Source organism: Chelonoidis abingdonii, chromosome 9 (genome assembly GCF_003597395.2).
Source record: "Chelonoidis abingdonii isolate Lonesome George chromosome 9, CheloAbing_2.0, whole genome shotgun sequence".
In the NCBI taxonomy this organism is placed as follows: domain Eukaryota; kingdom Metazoa; phylum Chordata; order Testudines; family Testudinidae; genus Chelonoidis; species Chelonoidis abingdonii.
In genome coordinates, this window is record NC_133777.1 from 62,962,607 (window position 1) to 62,983,976 (window position 21,370).

A 21,370-nucleotide genomic window follows, 5' to 3' on the forward strand; every position below is an offset into this window, starting at 1 on the left:
TGGAAAATAACTCATCATCCAGTATTTTGAAGGGCAAAAGAAAATTGCAGAGTGTTTGTAGAGTACAGATACGAAATTAAAATACTGTAATGATGCCACTACGCCAAGAGAGTGAATTCTTTCTTTAAGTGTTTTTTGAAAATGGATTGTTCAACCCAGGAAAGTGGGCTGTGAAATCCAGCCGGTCTCTCTCAAGGTCATGGCAACCAGAGAATTTGAAACATTTCAGTTTTTGAATGCAGACTGTGGTGTTTGTTCATGTACAGTTAACAAAATGGATCCTCATGCCCTATTGTTATGGATAGAAGTTTTTGACATCCTTGTCCTTCAAGACATATAGCCATTAAACAAGATGGCTGAGTTTTCCATTGTGGTGTGGCAATTATGCAGTACCCTTTGAGAATGAAGCACAGCACAGATAGGGTGAAAGTGATGAGATGGGCACCTTAGTGTAACTACATGTTCAGTTAAGAATGTGTAAGGGAAAAGGAGAGAATAATATGGTTAAAAGGCAGAAGCCTGGTGAGTCCTCTTTGTGAAAACCACTGAGCTGCGTGTTAACCACATAATAGACCCGTTTCAAAAGAATAGTAGAGCGTGGTGCAATATGTGTTGATGTAGCATGTTCATAGACTGCTTCTGTCTTGAAATACCCGACCTATAGACTGCTATGTATACCCTGTACATACATGAATACCTTTTTCACAGCAGTCTGTGAGCTACATGAGGTACCCAACATCTAGATTGCTATGTATATTTCAAGATCTTGGCTTCCACTAAAGAGGTGTGTATAGAATTTGGTGTGGATGAAATAGCAATCATATTTTCACTTATAGCTGCTTCCATCTGGGGGACTCCTTGCTTTACAGACATTAATGAATTAACCCTTGTAATTGTCTGTGAGGTAATAATTTATTTCTGTTACACAGAAGGGGAACTGAGACAAAACGGGCAATAAATGACTTTCCCAAGGTCACCCAGTCTGTCGATGGCAGTGTGAGGATCTCCTGACCTCCAGCCTTGTGCCTTAATCTAACACCATCCTTCCTCCAGCAATATTTCAGTAGTTCGATTCTTGAATAATAACAAATGTCATGGGTAGAAATTTCTTTGAGAATGGGTTATGGGATGTTAAAGAGGTGTGGAAGTGATATTTTAAAATACTTAGCACTAATAAACTGAAATAATTTGTTTGTGTGCCTAGAGAATGTTATAACAAATGTATTCCTTTGTGAATTTATTTATAAAAGTTACTGTCATTTAAGCATATGTTGGAATTATAGGTGGGTATTTCAGCATCTCATTCATTAAATAACTATACAGAATTTCTCTGCACTGAAGTAATGAGCTACTTGTTTACACTTTATGCCTATATTCTTAAGTTCTTTTTTCCTTTCTCTATTTTGTACTACTTATCTTTTCTTCCTTTTGCCCTTTATTCTTTAGTTAATGTGCCTAATGTATTCTACATTTTCTGTTTATGTCCAAGTTCTTAGTCCCTTATTATTATTAATTTTTCTTATGATGATACATATTTTCCTCCTCTTTGTGGCTTCTCTCTGGGTCATTACTGCTTTAATCTCACTTTAATTTGCATTCTTTAACTAATAAGGCTAAAATCCATAATACATATTAAGAATGCAATTCGTCTGTTGGATTTTTTTTAAAAAACAGGGTAAGTCATCATAGACTTTAAGGCCAAGAGGGACCATCATGATCATCTAGTCCAGGGATCGGCAACCTTTGGCACACGGCCTGTCAGGGAAAGCCCCGAGTGGGCTAGGCCAGTTTGTTTACGTGCAGCGTCTGCAGGTTCAGCCGATCGCAGCTCCCACTGGCCGGGGTTCGCCATCCCAGGCCAACGGGGGCTGCTGGAAGTGGTGCAGGCTGAGGGATGTGCTGGCTGCCCTTCCCGCAGCTCCCATTGACCTGGGACGATGAACCTCAGCCAGTGGAAACCGCAATCAGCTGAACCTGCGGATGCTACAGGTAAATAAACCGGCCCGGCCCACTAGGGGCTTTCCCTGATGGGCTGCGTGCCAAAGATTGCCGATCCCTGATCTAGTCTGACCTCCTGCACATTGCAGGCCACAGAATCTTACCCACTCACTCCTATAATAGATCCATAATCTCTGGCTGAGTTACTGAAATCCTCAAATCATGATTTAAAGACTTCAGGTTACAGAGAATGCACCATTTACACTAGTTTAAGCCTGCAAGTGACCCATGACCCATGCTACAGAGGAAGATGCAAAACCCCCAGAGTCCCTGCCAATATGACCTAGGGGAAAATTCCTTCCCAACCCCAAATAAGGCAGTCAATTAGACCCTGGGTATGTGAGCAAGACCCACCAGCCAGACACTTGGGAAAGAATTCTCTGTAGTAACTCAGAACTCTCCCCATCTAGTGTTCCATCATTGGTCAGTGGAGATATTTGCTGATAGCAATTACAGATCAGCTACATCTCATTGTAGGTAGTATCCTCCATACCAGGGGTCGACAACCTTTCAGAAGCGGTGTGCCAACTCCTCATTTATTCACTCTAATTTAAGGTTTCGTGTGCCAGTAATACATTTTAACGTTTTTAGAAGGTCTCTTTCTATGTCTATAATATATAACTAAACTATTGTTGTATGTAAAGTAAATAAGGTTTTTCAAATGTTTAAGAAGGTTCAGTTAAAATTAAATTAAAATGCAGAGCCCTCCGGACTGGTGGCCAAGATCCGGGCAGTGTGAGTGCCACTGAAAATCAGCTTGTGCCGTAGGTTGTCTACCCCTGCTCCATACCATCTCCTCTGTAAATGTATCAACTTCTGTCTTGAAGCCAGTTAGGTTTTTTGTGCCCCTGCTCCCCTAGGAAGGCTATTGAAGAACTTCTCTTGTCTGATGGTTAGAAACCTTCATCTAATTTCAAACCTAAACTTGTTGATGGCCAGTTTATATCCATTTGTTCTTGTTTCGTTAAAGATTTGATGATTTCATTCTTCATTCATGATTAAATATTCATATGACTGCTATATTTAGGGCAATAATCTTAGTGTTTTATGGTAGGCATTTTTGTATTGTCTTGGCAGGTCATGTTTTCCCATCATTTTTAATTCTTCCTGATACTATATATTTAAATAGTCTCTAGCATAACTAATCATGATACTCTTTTATACCTGAAATTCAGTGGACCTATCTTAACATTTGCACCTTAGAGCAACTTTAATAATTTGTATATTAATATTTTAGACTTGATTATTTCCCGCCCAATGTAGATGATAGATGAGAAAACTCTCTTTCATAATTAGATGACCAGTCCATGGTTTCCTGGAAGTGTGGACAGTTCCATTGAAAGTGGTTGGTTATAAAGTTAACATGGACCATTAATTAAATGTTTGCACTGAGCTTTGAAAAAGTAAGGTGCTAAGTAAATGCTGACTGTTAGTATTACTACAGTCCATAGGGCTCACTCCTAGCGTCAGTGGGCACTGACTGACATTCAGCTGCTCGCAGCATCAGTTCTTATAAAGCAATAAATCTAGGTATGTTTTAGATCAAGGATGTCAAACTTAACTTTGTAGAGAGTTCTGAATTTCATTTTTAATGATGGTCCATATGCATTTCTGACTCCTCCACAGTGGAGTTAACTGGGGGATGTTTGTAGAAAGGTCAAGGATAGAACATGGCTTTTTTGTTTCTTTTCCTTCTCCATTTTCTCTTCTCTCTTTCCCCCTTTTGTGTCTGTGTGTCTTTTTTTCTTTCTGCATCTCCCTTCCTGCCACATCTACCAGCTCCTCACTCTGGCTGCTTCTCCACTCTGCTGCTAAAATAAACAATGAAATGTTAATGCTTACATTTAAAATGTCATTAGACTTCAGGGCTACCAACCCAATGAAATTACTAGCAGGTAGGAAAATTCACACCTCTTAGTCATTCTTTCAGGCTGTCTGCAGACTCAGACAGATGATACAGCATCATTCTACCCTCAGTTCAGATTTGAAAGGTTATTTTTGCAAAAATGAGGGCTAGAAACTTCTGTTGGGGGAGTGGGGAGACTGAGATTCTGCAGAATCTGACTGTGCTATGCAGGTCACATGATTATCTCATGTGGGATGGATCTGGCCAGTGCAGCGTGGTTGAGTTCTCTGTTTTAGATCACTTCTGCGCATATGAGCCCAATCCTATCAATCTCTACTCCCAAGTAATTTCTCTGAGATGGGTTGCTTCCTTGCCCCCCCTGCCAGTTGACTCTCAGAGGAGTCTTTGCACAGATCTCCTCTTCCATGTGGAAAGGGGGTTCATCTGCCTCTATGGCATTGATCTCTCTCTCTCCCACCTTAATCTGGTAGAGCCCTGTCTGGGGGTCAATGATGGAGGAAGCCATGAGAGGATCAAACAGGCTGAGAGAAAACATATCAGCTCTTTTCCAGCCTTCTGAATCTTATGCATAGCATTCTGGAGGCAGCTGTGGCCAGGAGAGTGCTTCTGTTAGTACTACTCCAATGGAATCACAATATCATAAAGCCCCAATGGTGGGTAAAAGCTGGTGCAGAGGCTCAAGCCCTCAGGCTGCATGATCCAGGCATCTGAGAGCTCCCTGGAATCTGCTAGATTTGGGGGGTGGGACATGTGACTATTTTGCTGTGAGACAAACCACTCTACTGGCAAGGTGGTGTTGGGGAATCCCAACAAATGATTCCTTGCAGAGTTTTTTTTTCTGTAGAAGCCTCCACTCCGGGTTTTAATATGGAAGGAGACAGTGCGGCCACTGAGTTCTGTGGAGCTCCTTTTGTGACAGCTTGCATGAATAATTCTTACCCATGTGAATAAGTTTGCCTGATAGGTCCTTATACTAGTAATTTTACATTAGACAATGAGCATGAATTTTCCCTTGAACCTCGTTTTTCTATTTTTATCCATTTTAGGTTTTATATAGTAACCATTACCAGGTTTTGTGTGTTTGTATCTTGCATGCTTTGTCTGTCTGTCTGTCTCTCTCTCTCTCTCATATTCCTCATACGTTAAATGCTTCATTTGAACAAGTTTAAACAGATTTTGGCCAGACATTTTAGGAAGGTGTGCAATAGAAAAAGAAGCAAATAGCCATTGAAACACTCGTCTTTGTCTTGGAAGCATAAATCACATGATTAGCATTTGGAACCTTGCATGTTTTGACCTCTGTTTTGGAACTACAATGCTAAGCGTCGTAAAAGTCAGCATTTCCCAAACATTAACACGTCGTCCTATTTCAATCTTACTCCTATAGAAAAGAACTGTGGTAACTAACTACATGACATAAGTTGGCAAACATTGATTTTTTTAAATTGAAAATGCTGTACTTGCCCATGAAAGCAGTCCATTAAGGAATTACAGTGCTGTATCTTCCAGGCTGGTTCTATATTGCCTTTCCTCTAAATACAAACTGCTGATGCCTCAATTTACAAAATGTTTCAATAAAATAGTAAACCTTTTTTGGAGGAATTCCAAAATCAGCATACTAAGGCTGTAACCCTCAGTAAGTACAACTCCTCTTCCCTTTCCCACTTTCTTTACTGTTTATAATTAAACACAGAGGCATCATATGGTCTGGAAGAAGAGGAGATGAGGATGATTCTGAACCGCAGTATAATATATAACTAGAGCAGTGGTCCCTAATCTTTTTGTGGCCTGTTGCACATCCATGTTTTCAGAAGTGTGTGGCGGGTGCCAACAATTTTTCAAGGCTTATTTTGTATTTATACATTAAATAATATGAAAAAATCCTATTTAATATAACATAATATATGAAATCAGAAAGAAGTGAGAAGCCGGAGAGAAGCCGCAAGGACAGAGAACACCGGAGCCTGCAGCCCCAGAGTACTCTGTCCCCAGCAGGCATGGGGCCCTGGCTTCTCTTCCCTGCTGGGCACTAGACAGGCCCCGCGCCTGCCAGGGACAGAGAACACCGGCGCCCCCGCAGCCTACAGCCCCGGAGTTCTTTGTCCTGGCAGGCCAGGGCTGTGGCTTCTCTCCCCTGCTGGGCACCAGGCGGGCCCTGTGCCTGCCAGGAACAGAGAACACTGTGCCCGCAGCCTGAGTTCTCTGTCCTCGTGGGGCCGTGGCTTCTCTCACCTGCTGGCACACACAAATCCCTGGTGGGCGCCATGGTGCCCGTGGGCACGACATTGGGGACCACTGAACTAGAGGTTTTAGTTGACTCTATTCCTTTCTGTATTTGTGCTCCCTTGTGCTGTGTAATGGGAGCACATTACATGTGTATATTTAGGATAATCACTGCATTCTCATCCAGGCTTAGAGAGGCTCCTGGATGCTGTTGAGATCACCATTTTCAATTTAAATAAAAGAACTTGGCTGCTGCCTGCTGGTTTTTTAGAAGAATCATCCAGAGGAGATTCAGTTGGAAATAGAATTACATAATGATGAGAACCGTATAAAACTCAACAAATCCCAGAGTCAAAAGGGACACTGCCAAATAATTTTGTATTAAAAATAATGATTTGACAAAACCTGAGGTGAATAGAATTTTTTTAAATTAAATTGTCTTTAATGTCAGCTTCTCCTAAATACTTCTAAATATATCTGTACGTTGGCATTGTTGGAAAGTAGGCTAAGGAAAACTGAGTCAATTAATGTTTTTTGACTCTTTGAAATTTCACTTGTGCCAAAATTGTTTCACAGACATTATGCAAAATCTGCTTCTACCTTCAAAACATTGCAGAGAATTATCTTGGCAGCCATCTTGAGAAATTTTGGCTCGTGGACAGATAACAGTGGGATAGAAAAACTTAGACAATCACCCACATTTGTAATGTATACACAGATATTCATCATATTAGGTGGGGATGGAAGTGGCACTTCATAGACTAAAGGAGGAGGAAGAGGCAGGATGGTCCAATGGTTAGAGTGCTAGTCTGGGATGTGGGGGTCCATGATTCAATTTCCTGTTCCTCCACAGATTTTGTGTTGACTGTGGGAAGTCAGTGTCTCTCTGCTGAGTTCCCAGTTTTCAAAGTGTGAGTAACAGGGAAGTGCTATCTTATAGCAGTGTTGTGAGGATAAATACATTGAAGACTTCAAGGTGTTTTGATACTATGATAAATAGGGATCATATTGATACATAATCCTGTATAGACAGGTATATGCAGGGAGATCTTTATCAAATATTTAAGGCTTCCCTTTAGTTTATGTGCAGACATGTTTAGTAGCAGTAAGAGGTAAGAATCTTAACAGTAAGAGGTAAGAAGCAAGCAGTGACCTAGATGATTAGTCTCTAATGATTTTGGGTTGCTCTCACTATAATCGTGAAAGGGAACTAGAGGACCATGGCTGCTTTTGAGAGCTCTGGCTGCTTATTGGGAAAGACAGGGACATCTTGCCAAAGGTCAGTATCTTGGGTTAATAATGGACTCTGTAATGGACTCCTCCTTTGGCTCAGCTACTGGTTCAGCTGTTGCAAGCTCATTCTCCTTCCACAGACTCTGGAGATGCAGAAAGCTCTCAAATGGAGGTCGCGTCTCTCTCTTAACCAGAATTTGGAGGAGCCAGAATGTGTAGAAGGCATTGTAGTTATGGTGTGGCACCTGACGAGCCACCCTGTTTAGAATAGTGTCCCCACACCATATGACCACAACAGGGAATAAATTGCAGTCCATAGTATTAACAGAGTCAGATTATGTATCGGAGCACACAGCAAACTGATCTCATCATAGTAAAAATAGTAGACCAGCCTCAACATGGAAAAATTATATATGAATGTTATGATTGCAGAATCTCAGAGAGTTCAGAATGTGGAAATATACCTGGCTTATTGGACTGGGAAGACTCCACCATCTTACACAACCTTTTGTCCTCACATGGTTCCCTCTATCCTGCAGGCTCTGTGCAAGATACTTTTCTGACAACTTCTCAGTGTTCCTTCCTACTATCATCATCTTGTGGAGAAGGACTGATGACTATCTCCCAATGTCTCTTTGATGGATGGACCGCTCTCCCCTGCAGGGTGCTCAGGGGAGGGGGAGGTAAAGCAGCTGTTCACACTTGTGCACATGCAGAGGCTCTGCCCATTCATGGATCAAGACTCCATTATGCTAGCTGCTGTACAAACAACAGAATGATGATGGAGTTATATGAATTTGCAGCATCTCACTGGAGTAATTTAGTTTAGGGTTGTATTGATAAAATTAGAATGAAAAAGGAAAATGTCCTTTCCTGCTGGAGGTAAGTGTATTTGTCAATTATGAAGGAAGTGTAACCCACACTATACTGGGATTCCCTGCTTGCTGACTGTTGTGTCTCAAGGGTGCCCCTATGATATGTCATAATTGGCATCTGGTCTTTTGTCCCGCTTGTTTGGACTAATGATTGTCGGCAGGCAGTTAAAGGGTTAAATGTGGTTATAATTGGAGCCTGGAGTTCATATGAGGTGTCCTGCTGGTTTCTGAGCAATAAGCTCTAGCAGCATGTTGCAGCAGTGACCTTAACCGACTAATCCCTAGGGAAATCAGTTTCATTTTGCTGGGTCATTTTTGTGCCCCTCCAGAGTGCAATCTGTCATGATTTTGGAGCTGCTGCTGACCCCAGTTTTCTCCATTTTGTATGTGTTCAGTATGTCCAGAAAAACTACAGTTACTTATAGTTTCACCTCTTGGCATTTTTACATTCTAGAGCTATACTTCCTGGACGCAATTAAAATTATAAGCTATGTGATTTGCTGTTCATATGTCTTATTTGTTTAGAAACTGTGCATGCTGTTTTCAAGGTTGCTCCTTAAAGCTTTTACCAAGTCGCTGTTGCACAGAGTCACAGAAGGTTGACAGACTTAAGGAGCTTCAGTCCTTTGTACTGAAAAGAGCATAGCTGAATTCTCAGCAAGTGTTTCTGGAGCATAAAATCTGGAGTGATGAGTTAATAATACCTCGCTCTTACATAATGGTTTTAATCTGTAGATTGCAAAGCGCTTTACAAAGGAGGTCATTATCGTTATCCCATATTACGAGTGGGAAACCGAGGCATGGGAAGAGGAAGTAACTTGCCCAAGTCACCCAATGGGCCAGATGCAGAGGTAGGAATAGAATCTATGTCTCCCAAGTCCTGGTCTAGTAGTCTGTTCAGTACGTCACAGCCTAACTTTTAAGTGAGTTACAAATCTCTGTGTGGTCAGCAGTGTCTTCAGCTGCACAGTCTTCATGGTAAAACATTTTTCCCAAACTAATCTTTCTTTTTCAGTACAAAAAGTAAACCTCATCTTACATATTTTATGTTTTGCTATGTTGGGGGTATGGTGTCCTAAGCATAGACATGGCGTAATATTTAAAGCATACGACGAGCTTCATGTCTGGCAAGCATTTTACAGACATTCCCTAACTAATCCCAACACATCCCTCTGAAGTAAGCAGGTATAATAATGGTCATTTTTACAATGGTGAAACTGAGGCATATTTTGTCTTCCTTGCTTCTCATGCTTATTAAGCATGAAATACAGTAGAATCTCAGAGTTACAAACACCTCGGGAAAGGAGGTTGTTCGTAACTCTGAAATGTTATTATTCTGAACAAAACATTATAGTTGTTCTTTCAGAAATTTACAACTGAACATTTGCTTAATACAGCTTTGAAGCTTTACTATGCAGGAGAAAAAATGCTGTTTTAAACCTTAATTTAAATGAAACAGACACAGAAACAGTTTCCTTACCTTGTCAAATCTTTTTTAAACTTTTTTTTAAAGTAGTTTATATTTAACACTGTACTGTCTTTCTTTTTTTTTTTTCCAAATATCTCTCTGCTGCCTGGTTGTGTACTTCCAGTTCCAAATGAGGTATATGGTTGACCAGTCAGTTCATAAGTGTAGTCTTCGTAACTCTGAGGTTTTATTGTAGTTAGGAGAAAAATTGTCTTCTGGCTGGTAATACAGGACCTGTTGTCATGACTCAGGGTAAAATCAGACATGTCAGAGGTGGAGAGAACCTGCTGCATTGCTTCTGTGAAGGGAAGAGTACTTCAGGTCAGGGCATGCTGGAGCTGGATAGTCAAGATAGTATTCAGGGCAGAGAGAGAGAGCAGTCAAGAATAGACCAGACTGTGGAAATGCAGCATGTTAGCTCTGTAACAGGAATAGTGGCACAAATTTTGTGATATGTAAAGGCATACATGGCAGTTTACACTAATATGTAATTTCTTTATTCATAATGTTCATATAAAAATGCCAATGAATGCTTCAGAGCAACATAGGCTCTACTAATAACACTTAGAGCTTACATAGCGTGTACACCTTCAAAGTGTCTTACAGACATTATCTAATTAATCCTCACAACAGCCCTTTCAGTGGTGAAAGAATAATTATCCACATTACACCACACCCTTCTGTACATGCAAATACAAGTCAATTATTCATCATTGAATTCTATCCACATCTCTGCAAAGATGATGTGGCTCAGAAGTGAAGGAGGTGGTTATGGTCAAATCTGGGGGAGAATGATTGTCAGAAAACTAAAAGACATAAGGAGTAAGAATATGTTTGTTAGAGCGGGATAGGAGTCATGGATTATGGATAAGAGGTGATTTGAAATAGTATTTGTTGGGGAATCAGCTAGCTATAGAGGAGTTTTTTGCAGATAATGGTGGCAGCCCAGGAGAAGGACCTGCTGTGACGAACTGGGACTGTTCTTAATGTTTGCTCTGAATACTGTGTTGGTGCCTCAGTGTCCCCTAGGCAGTTCTTAAGTATCTAGGTGGTGGGATAAGGGGGTGTGATTGCTGCAGAGCAAAGGGCCAGTGCACCTAAATGCCTGGCACTCTGTCTCCTAGCAACTGATGGCCTGGGCCCCTCCTCTGCAAAGGTGCCAACTGAAGGTGTTGGAGACAAAGAGATCAGGTGACCTCCTGGCCCGGGAAAGGAGCTGAGCAGAGAGGAGGGGCTGGAGGGGACTGTTCAACCTGATTTCCCCTTTACTCTCATTCAACTAGGGACCTGCATAGTTGACACTCCATACTCCCAGAAGCAGAGCTTTAGAGCAACTCATGGGACGTAACTGTTTTTCAGTACTCAGGTTGATAAGGCCTGATAAGTGACAGGATTCCAAAAAATAGGATGCCAGCTTCTTTTAAAATTGTGTCTACTATATAGCAGGTAAGGGCAGACATCTGTTGGTCATATCGACGCATTGGGCATTGCACATATTATTGTGCATGTATTTGTGCATGTCGAATTTAATCTGTGCCTGGTTTTAACAAAGTAAGTGGTGAGCAAATGTGTTCTGATGTAAATGTGTTACTGTTGCTTTTCTGTTTGTTAAATCATGTTGGATATAATTGGACCTGGAACTGAAGTATAAAGTAGACTTCAAATGTGTGATAGTTCCAAAACTGACTTTAATTTACTGTCAGCATTTAAAAAATATATCAATTGTGCTGGCTAAGTTATTTTCTTGGGTTGGTTTACTGTGCTATAATTCAGCGTAGGCTGGACATATCAGAGGACAAACACGGTTCCTCTTTGCCCTCCTAGCATGATCCTCACGGATGTTAATGGGAATTACCTGTACGTGTTTAAAGGAGAGGGACTATCCCAAAGGTTCCTCTTGAGTCATAGGCGTCATCCTGTGTGAGCTTGCATCAGGCTAGTCTATTCAAGAGTTCTTTGTTAAACTTGAAAACTCACTGTTTAAATTCACAAGCAGTTTCAGGTTGTAAGCATTTCTCTACCACAGACTTGCAGGGAGAGATCTGAGTAAGAGGAAGAGACGACTGTTAATTGATTACTAAAAGCTACTTTATGGGCTGATCTTGTCCTGAGAGCACTGGAGTTGGAGTGTTCAAGGACGGGCAGTTCAGACCCTCCAACAACTATTTAGCTGTATTTGTTTAAGAAACTAAAAGCCTGTTTCATTCCTGTAGATGCTCTTAACCAGTGACGGAAACACTATAAATATGATGAAACAAGAAGCCGGATGTGACCCCCTCAAAATTATGGCAGAAGACTCATAAACCTATTCAGCACAGGAATGGGAGAAGTAAAATAATCCCATAAAGAATTACTCTTGCAAACAGCTTCAAAAGCCTATAAATTAAAAAATATAAAATAATTAAAAACAAAAGATCTTCTCAAAAAGCCTGCCATTGTAACAAAACAAAAAAAAAAAAAAAAAAAGCCCTCCGGATCAACAGACTCAGCTGTTTTGGATCAAGGGGAAGTGAGTTCCTAAGCTGCTCCGTTCAATGTGCCTACTACTATCTCTTCCTTTCTCCTGAGGAGCTTCCCCTGGAGCACCTCTGTTGGTCTCAGTTGTTGCTAGTATGAGCATGAGGAGAGAGAGGTCTTTCAAGTAGTCAAGCCCTGTTGTAAGTGATTACCAAAATCTCAAATTTCTGTTCTTCTGACCTATTTTTTTTCAAGAATGTAAACTATTTCATTTATTTTGTTGTTTGTTTTATGGCCGTGAACCTTAAGGACAGGATGAAGTGATGTAGCCTAGCCATCACCATGGAACAAACTGTGCTTTGTGTTGATCACATGGATAAAAACAGGCTTTGTGAAAAGGATAAAAAGGACAGCTCTGTGCTTCTCTAGGTCCACTAAAAATAACCATTGATAAGTCAGTATTTAGTATTTGAGTGCAGCTAGTTCAAAAATTTGGGCCCCAGAGGATCTTCTTGTGTATGTACGTAGCAGACAGGAATATATATTCATGGAGGCCACTTTCATGCCATTCATCATATACATCTTATATCCTGTGGGGAGGCTCCCCAAAGTCCTGACTGGCTTAGTGGGGAGCAGTTCCAGAGCATCGCCCGGGGACTCCGTGGCACCTGGCCACCTTCCTCAAGAGGCAAGATGAGGAGGAAGAAAGTAAGTCTGCTCTTTGAGGAATATATTTGGTGAATTGGAAAATAAGGAGAGATAAAGCCAAAGAGATGGGGAGCATTTTGGCATAAAGGAGACTAGGGAGCCAAATCCAGAAAACCAGAGGATAATGAACTAACTTAGTGCTTGAGGAGAACTGTTATCAAAATAGTATGTTCACAAGATTAACAAAGGGCAAAATCTTGTTCCCCATACCCAATGTGATAAGTCACTGGAATGCTGAACAAATTTAGAAAAGGCACATTTTAATCTGGTGCTACTTTTGTTTGGTCTAAGAGCTTTAGAACATTGCTATTTTTTTAAAGAAACAGTTACATTACTTCTACTTGAAAAGCAATTTCTGGCTTGCATAGCTGCCAGTTTTGAAAATGGCTTTAACAAGCCTCACACTTCTTGCTGCATAGTATGGGCTCAGTTTCCAAAGACCTTCACAATGGGTGAGCAGAACTCATTTGCACCTACAAAAATACACAGTGGAGAAAACAAGAAGTTGCATTTGCAGTTTCCAAAGTGACGCACAAATGCAAAATTTTGCTGGTGTAATGGGGCAAACATGGCTTGCACCCCTTGTTGGTTGTGTCTGGCTTTAAAACTTCGATCCGTTATTTATTAATGACACTCTGCAAAACTAAACTTCCACCAGACTTTACCTACTGCAGTGTATAAGCTAACGGCTTTTTCTGCGCCATTGCCATGTCCTTCTTTTCTCTATCTAGCACCCGTTGAAGTCAATGGGAAAGAATCCTTTGGACTTCAGCTGCCCTTGGATTATGCCTGTAGTGAGAAGGTGTACAGGCCAACACATTAATCCATGTAGTCTGCCGCCTCATTAAGCAGGGTATAAACAACTTGTTTTGGTTATTCCATTCTCTCAATAATACATAGGTGCTCACTAGCCTCTGAAACATCTTATGCCATGGAATTGTCTTCCTCAAGTACCTGATCACACTTCGTATTCTTTAGCCTCAACCCAGCATTCCTCTACTGCTAGAATCTTCTGTTCAGTGGAAAGTGCCATGGTCATATCAACACTGTGTAAGATCTCAAGTCACTGCAGATGCAGTATGTAACCAGTGAAAGACTGTTTTACTTTTTAAAACATTTTATTAGAAAATTACTGTAAAACCAAATGTAGATAAATAGAAGGGAGCTAATCCTAAAGTCCTTAGTTCAGCATAACTCCTGCTGATTTTAGTGGCAGTTATGCTTCAATAAGAATGTTAGTATTTAATCCAGGATATTGTTTTATTGGGGGCGGGGGAAAGAGGGGAAGAAGCCCCCAAAATACAAAGATAAAAAAAATCCATCTTCTTCTAATTAATGCAGCAAGTCAGACGTGGAGAACTGGTCTCTTTTGAGATACCTGCCCATTTTTGGGGGGTGGGGGAAGGAGGAAACAAGATGGTAGAGGTGCCACATTCCTGCAAAGTTAAGGTCTCTCTCCTAGATGCCTTTTTTGGGTGTCTTCGGTGCACTCCTCCTGAGGATAACAGTACATTCAACCCAAGTAACACTTTTTTGTCTCCCACTGTAAGTTTAATAAATTGCTTTGTGTGAAGGTCAGAGAAAATGCAATATTATGGATAATTTTTAATTTGCTATTGATATTAACTACTTGGACAGCTCTGTCACATTGCATTGAGGAAAAGGACTCAGATTTCCCAAGAAAGGAATTTGAAAGCTTTAACCTGGCTATTTTATTCCAAGAAGAGACCCTAAATTAACACTTTATGTGGAAGCAGGAAAGATGTTAATGAAATATTTTCGTTAGGGTTTATGTAGTTTTACAGGCATTTGAAGATACCAGACTTGACTGAGATTTGTTCATATCAATAAAATCAGTTTTGTGGCTATATTGAGCCTCAGTAAATAACTTCTTGTTTAAAACTCTTTGTCAGTTGGAAACACGATGGGTAGAGTTCATCACAGATGTAACTCCACTGGAATCAGCAGTGTTACACCAAGGATATATTTGGCCCTTGGTGAGAGATATATATGTCTGTGTGTGTGTGTATATTATGTGTGTATACACACACATATATATACATACACACACACACACAGAATTAGCTCAGAGGTATCAGGATCTTCTGAAGAAATATCTAATGGCAAAGAAGCAAATAACACAGTAGGTATTACACTCCGACCTCTGAACTATTTTTTTTTTTTTTGCGTATGTTAATCTTATATTTTTTGAGGGAGAAGAGGATAGTTTTAGATATTCTCCTTTTGCCTCCTTACTTCTTCACCAAAACTTCAGTGACTTGCTATATTTTAACCTCCATTTTAGCATTTCACTAAGTTTGCAAGTTATTTAAGAAAATTGTTTTAACAATTTATTAGTACTTACGCAGTGCGTTTCATTTTCAAGTCACTGTTCAAACCTGATTTCCTTACTCTCATCAACTAGGGACCTGCATAGTTGACACTCTCATACTCCACAGAAGCAGAGCTTTTTAGAGCAACCTCATGGGACGTAACTGATTTTCAGTTACTCAGGTTGATAAGGCACTTTATAAGTTGACAGATTCCAAAAAATAGGATGCCAGCTTCTTTTAAAATTGTGTCGTACTATACTAGCAGGGTAAGGGCAGACATCTGATTGGTCATATCGACGCATTGGGCAGTTGCACATATTATGTGCATGTATTTGTGCATGTGCAATTTTGAAATCTGTGCCTGTGTTTTAACAATGTAAGTGGTGAGCAAATGTGTCTGATTTAAATGGTGTTACTGTTTCTGTGTATTAAATCATGTGGATATAATTGGACCTGGAACTGACAGTATAAAGTAAGACTTCAAATGTGTGATAGTTCCAAAACTGACTTTAATTTGACTTCTAAACATTTAAAAAAATATATCAAATTGTGCTGGCATAAGTTATTTTCTTGGGTTGGTTTACCTGCTGCTATAATTCAGCTGTAGGCTGACATATCACTGAGGAAGCAAACAGGTTCCTCTTCTGCCCATCCTAGGCATGACTCTCACTGATGTTAATGGGAATTACCTGTACGTGTTTAAAGGAGAGACTATCCCAAAGGTTCCTCTGAGTCATAGGCTGTCTCCCTTGTGAGCTTGCATCAGGCTAGCTTTCAAGAGTTCTTTGGTAAATTGAAACTCACTGTTTAAATGTCCAAAGCAGTTTCAGGTTTGTAAGCATTTCTCTACCACAGACTTGCAGGAGAGAATCTGAAGTAAGAGGAAGAGACGAAACTGTAATTGATTTACTAAAAGCTACTTATGGGCCTGATCTTGTCCTGAAGGCACTGGGAGTTTGGAGTGTTCAAGGACTGCAGATTCAGACCCTCCAACAACTATTTACTCTATTTGTTTAAGAACTAAAAGCCTGTTCTATCCTGTAGATGCTCTTACCAGTGACGGAAACACTATAAAATATGAAAACAAGAAGCCGATGGTGACCCCCTCAAAATATGGCAGAAGACTCATTAAACCTTTCAGCACAGGAAATGGGAGAAGAAAATAATCCCATAAGAATTACTCTTCAAACAGCTTCAAAAGCCTCCATAAATTAAAAATATAAAATTAATAAAAACCAAAAGATCCTTCTCCAAAAGCCTCCATTTAACAAAAAAAAAAAAAAAAAAAAAAAAAGCCCTCCGGATCAAAAGACTCAGGCTGTTTTGGATCAAAGGGGAAGTGAGTTCCTAAGCTGCTCTCGTTCAATGTGCCGTACTAGCTATCCTCTCTCCTTTCATCCTGAGGCAGCTTCCCCTGGAGCACCTCTGTTGGTCTCAGTTGTTGCAGTATGGCATGAGGAGAGAGGAGGTCTTTCAAGTAGTCAAGCCCTAGGTTTGTAAGTGATACCAAAATCTCAAATTCTGTTCTTCTGACCTATTTTTTTCAAGAATGTAATAACTATTTCATTTATTTTGTTGTTTGTTTTATGGCCGTGAACCTTAAGGACAGGATGAAGTGATGTAGCCTAGCCATCAGCCATGGGAAAAACAAACTGTGCTTTGTTGATCACATGGATAAAAACAGTGCTTTGTTGAAAAGGATAAAAAAGACAGCTCTGTGCTTCTCTAGGTCCCACTAAAATAACCATTGATAAGTAGCTATTTAGTATTTGAGTGCAGCTAGTTCAAAAATTTGGGCCCCAGGAGGACTTCCTTTTGGTATGTACGTAGCAGACAGGAAGTATATATTCATTGGGGCACTTTCATGCCATTTCATTCTATACATCTTGATTATCCTGTGGCGAACTGGGAATGTTCTTAATGTTTGCTCTGAATACTGTGTTGGTGCCTCAGTGTCCCCTGTGCAGTTCTTAAGTATCTAGGTGGTGGAATAAGGGGGTGTGATTGCTGCAGAGCAAAGGGCCAGTGCACCTAAATGCCTGGCACTCTATCTCCTAGCAACTGATGGCCTGGGCCTCTCACCTGCAAAGGTGCCAACTGAAGGTGTTGGAGGCAAAGAGACTAGATGACCTCCTGGCCCAGGAAAAGGGGCTGAGCAGAGAGGAGGGGCTGGAGGGGGTTGTTAGTCTGGAGCTGCCTGGGGACGAGGAGTGAAGTGCAGACCTGGGGATCTGGCTCACTGCCCCCCAGAATAGACCCGGCCAAGGGGTCCGGTTCGCTGTATCTACAAGCTCTGTTTTAGACCCTGTTCCTGTCATCGAATAAACCTCTGTGTTACTGGCTGGCTGAGAGTCACATCTGACTGCAAAGTGGGGATGCAGGACCCTGTGGCTTCCCCAGGACCCCGCTGGGGTGGGCTTGCTGTGGGAAGCGCACGGAGGGGCAGAGGATGCTGAATGCTCCAAGGGAGAGGAGGCTCCCCAAAGTCCTGACTGGCTTTGTAGGGAGCACTTCCAGAGCGTCGCCCGGTGACTCCGTTACATATCCTAAAACATTCAAACTGTTTGTTTTGGGAATGTTAGTTTCAATACTATAAAGCATCTGCTTCTTAACATGAAAATTCATTCAGTTTGGGAGCCAGAGTCAGGAGATTTTTGTGATCTGCAGGAATAAAAATGAGGTTGGAAGTCAAGAACGCTGCAGCTATAATTTCGTCTTTGCCTGTGGTTTGCTGTGTGATCTCAGTTTTTACATTTTTAAAATAGGATTAACACCTACTTTTCAGAATGGTAGTGAGGATTAACGAGTTAATATTCGTAATATTTGTAGAGAAGGATGCACACAAAATGTGCAGGGGGGAGGGATACCTCAGTGGTTTGAGCATTGGCCTGCTAAACCCAGGCTTGATTCAATCCTTGAGGGGGCCATTTAGGAAACTGAGGTTAAAAAATCCAAAAACTGCCTGGGGATTTGTCCTGCTTTGAGCAGGGGGTTGGACTAGATGATCTCCTGAGGTTCCTTCCAACCCTGATATTATGTGATTTCTATGATACTATTACAGTTGTGCACACAAATAGTCCAAGTGGTCATTTGCATGCACAATTTCCAGGATTCTGGCCAAGACACATTAATTGTTCACAGCCTTTTCTGAAAGGGTCATAAACTATGAAATAAACTCTAAATATTTTTATTCCTAGTCTGGTTCGTCTTTGCATTCGGCATTAATATAAACATTTGGGCATACAGGATCTGTGGGCTCTAAGGGTTTGTTTTTGAATATCTGCTCTTGATATTTTGAATCAGTAAAATAAAAGGCATGAAACATACTCACCAGCAAACCTCAAAATACCTCACAGCAAACCTAGAATATGAATTTAAAAGCTTGTGTTTCTGTGTTTGTTTGATTTTTAAATGTCTGATAGCAGTTCTGGTAACTGTGACTGGAAGGGGGTATATTAAATATACATTTGTCTGATCATAGAGGTTGCTGTCAGTAATCCTCTACCCCTTTCTTTTCCCAGGCTATAGTACTTTCTAAAATTACATCCTTAAAATGCAAAATAGCACAATCTGACTGTCCCACTGAAGTGTGATACTCTGTTGAACACAACTCCATGCTGTGATGTATTTCTTTGTCCAAGCCAATTAGGCTATAGGTAGCTGCTGCTTTAGCATTGACTTAAAAGGAAGCAGAATTACTTCAATGCTGAGTGTATTTGAAAATCTTGCCCTTAGATTTTAGTGAATTTTAGAAGCCCATGTGTAGTAGTCTCTACTACTACTAATCTTATTTAAGGGAAAAAAGCCACTCCATCTCCCCGCCAAAGCAGGATTATTTCCTGCAAGCCACTTTGCACTGGGAAAGAGATGACAATTTCATTTGTATATTAAAAAAACATTTTCTCCATATATTACATGTTAATCCACACTGTAGCACTCCTGTTTTGCTGTTGGGCATCAGGTAAGTAGAAAGGGTCTTTAGCGTTTGATTATGCAGTGGTTGTATAAAGCTGATAAATGTCTATTGGGAAGTATGTTGTGAACTCAAGCTTCCCGGGATGAAGGGAGAGTGCTGATCTACTTCTCCATTTGGCACTCTGATAATAAGATTCCTCATAAATGTTGCTTGTCATCATTGTTGTGGAGGTATCCTGAATTCTATTCAGTTCTGTTCACAAAGTCTGACCATCCTGTGTCATACAATAAATAGAGATTTGTGCTGTTTAATTAGAAGCTTTGTAAAATTGTCATTAAAATTTACCAGTCCAGGGACAAAGTCTGCTTGTCCATCCTTTTACCCGGATTAGTGACGATGAAAAAATAATGAAATTCATGACTTATTTTGAACTAAGCCCAATTTGGCCACGCTTATCCTTCCCATCTTCCTCCTCTTTTTAAAGTAATGTGAGTTGCTAATTGTGGAGAGATAAGGAGACACGTTATTTTTCTGTAAACATTGTAATGTTGACTGAAATAGTTCTTGTAAATAGTGCCTGTTAAGGACTTTAAAACCATTTGATCCATATTTTGATGTAACAAATCTCTGTCCTGAGGATAAAATTGCTAGGGTGGGAGGAATAAAAAAGAGGTGGAACACTAAGATCTGATTTGTGTATCACTTTAGAGTCTGAAATCCAGGAGACAATTTAAAATTTAAGAATAATAATCCTGGGCAGGTAGACACAGATGTAATAGCACCTATTGTATTTTTTCTTAAAAGTGAAACTTCTCTATTGTCCACATGCCACGGCGCTAAGGAAACTGTTCCTCTTCAAAGCTAATAGTGGAGCATAACTGAGACTTCTTTGGATCTCCCAGATGTTAACATTGTTATTCCAGATTTCCAATAACATTTTAGATCCTGTGCCGCTGTTGCTTCATTAACATCCAGAAAAGACCATGATATCATAATTAAATAATCATTGGTAAGGTGCTCTTTAAATGATATCTTCATATTAAATGCTATATTTCAGCACTTTCCGGCATGTAATTAGCCTACAAGTATACATGCCTTGTAGTAAGAGAAGCAGATTGAGCTCAGACAGGCTTCTCGTGGCAGTTTGTGCTCATCCTGGGAAACATAAGGAACAGAAGGAGACATTTTTATTATGGTGTTCCATTCCTGGAACTAGAGTCAATGTTCTGTCAGGACTTCTGTTATAAATCCATATTATCTAGGATTATAGCTTTGCAAGTGTGTGTGTGTGTGTGTGTGTATAATATAAATAGATCTGGTGCTGAGGCTTGACATGTGGACAAATCCTGAGTGTGGACATGTGGACTAATCCAAATCCTGAGTGTTAAAGTTCGTAAAAGATTTATATGTAATAGGTTCAACATATCTTTCTTAAGGTGGTAAGTGAACTTAGTCCTGAAGAAAGGTGCTAGATTGGCAATTGGAACTGAAGTCCTCTGTTTATCCAGAGAACTTGTCCGGCACAGGCAGTAGCAATATGAGCTTCCCTGACATGTCCTGCCAATCCTCCTGAATCCTGCCCTGCCTCGGCTCTTTCGTCAAGGGGTAACAAGGCAGGTGAGTCTTGATAGCTGTTCAGTCTTTGGCCTCTCTGAGACTGTCAACCGGGCTGCTAATTAGGGTGCATGATGGGCATGGTATAGATACAGCTAGTGGTGGTTTTTGATGGGAGTTCCCTATCCTCTAGGAACCAGATTGAGATTTCTTGTATGTCACTCAACAACCTGCGGATGATAATGACTGTTGGTCACTCTAGGCCTTTTCTGGATCAAAGCTGGTGACATAGAAATGAAAGGCTTGTTATCTCATTGCACATCTCCTGAGTTCTCTGGCTGCTGAGGTTCTGCCATAAGTTTCATGTTCTAAGAACAGTGAGACATTGTTCTTTCCATGCTGTGGACTACCAGGGGAATAAACGGCTACAAGCTGTTCTGCATTTTGGCCCATTTTTGACAGAATGTAGGCGTTGTCTATGTGAGAGAGAATCCAGCCCATTGTCTGTTTCACCAATTAAACCAAAACGAAAGGGATGTATTTTGAGTTGGGCCACTTGCAAGTTCTTCAAGAACTACTACAGTCTTCTTTCTACTTTTCCTTTTTCATCCCCAGTAATCAATTCATCTCATACCATCCCATACCATACCATCCCATACCATCCCATGACAAGGAGAGATACAATCTCTTCCTCCTATGTATAAAGCCACTGAGTGGCTCTATTTCTGATGAGGAAAA

At 40.6% G+C, this 21,370-nt stretch overlaps 1 protein-coding gene across 8 annotated transcripts in view; it reads left to right on the plus strand.

Annotated features, from left to right (window-relative positions):
* Window positions 1-21,370, plus strand: part of MYO5A (myosin VA) — a 199,244-nt gene that overhangs the window by 84,537 nt on the left and 93,337 nt on the right. The window lies entirely within an intron of this gene.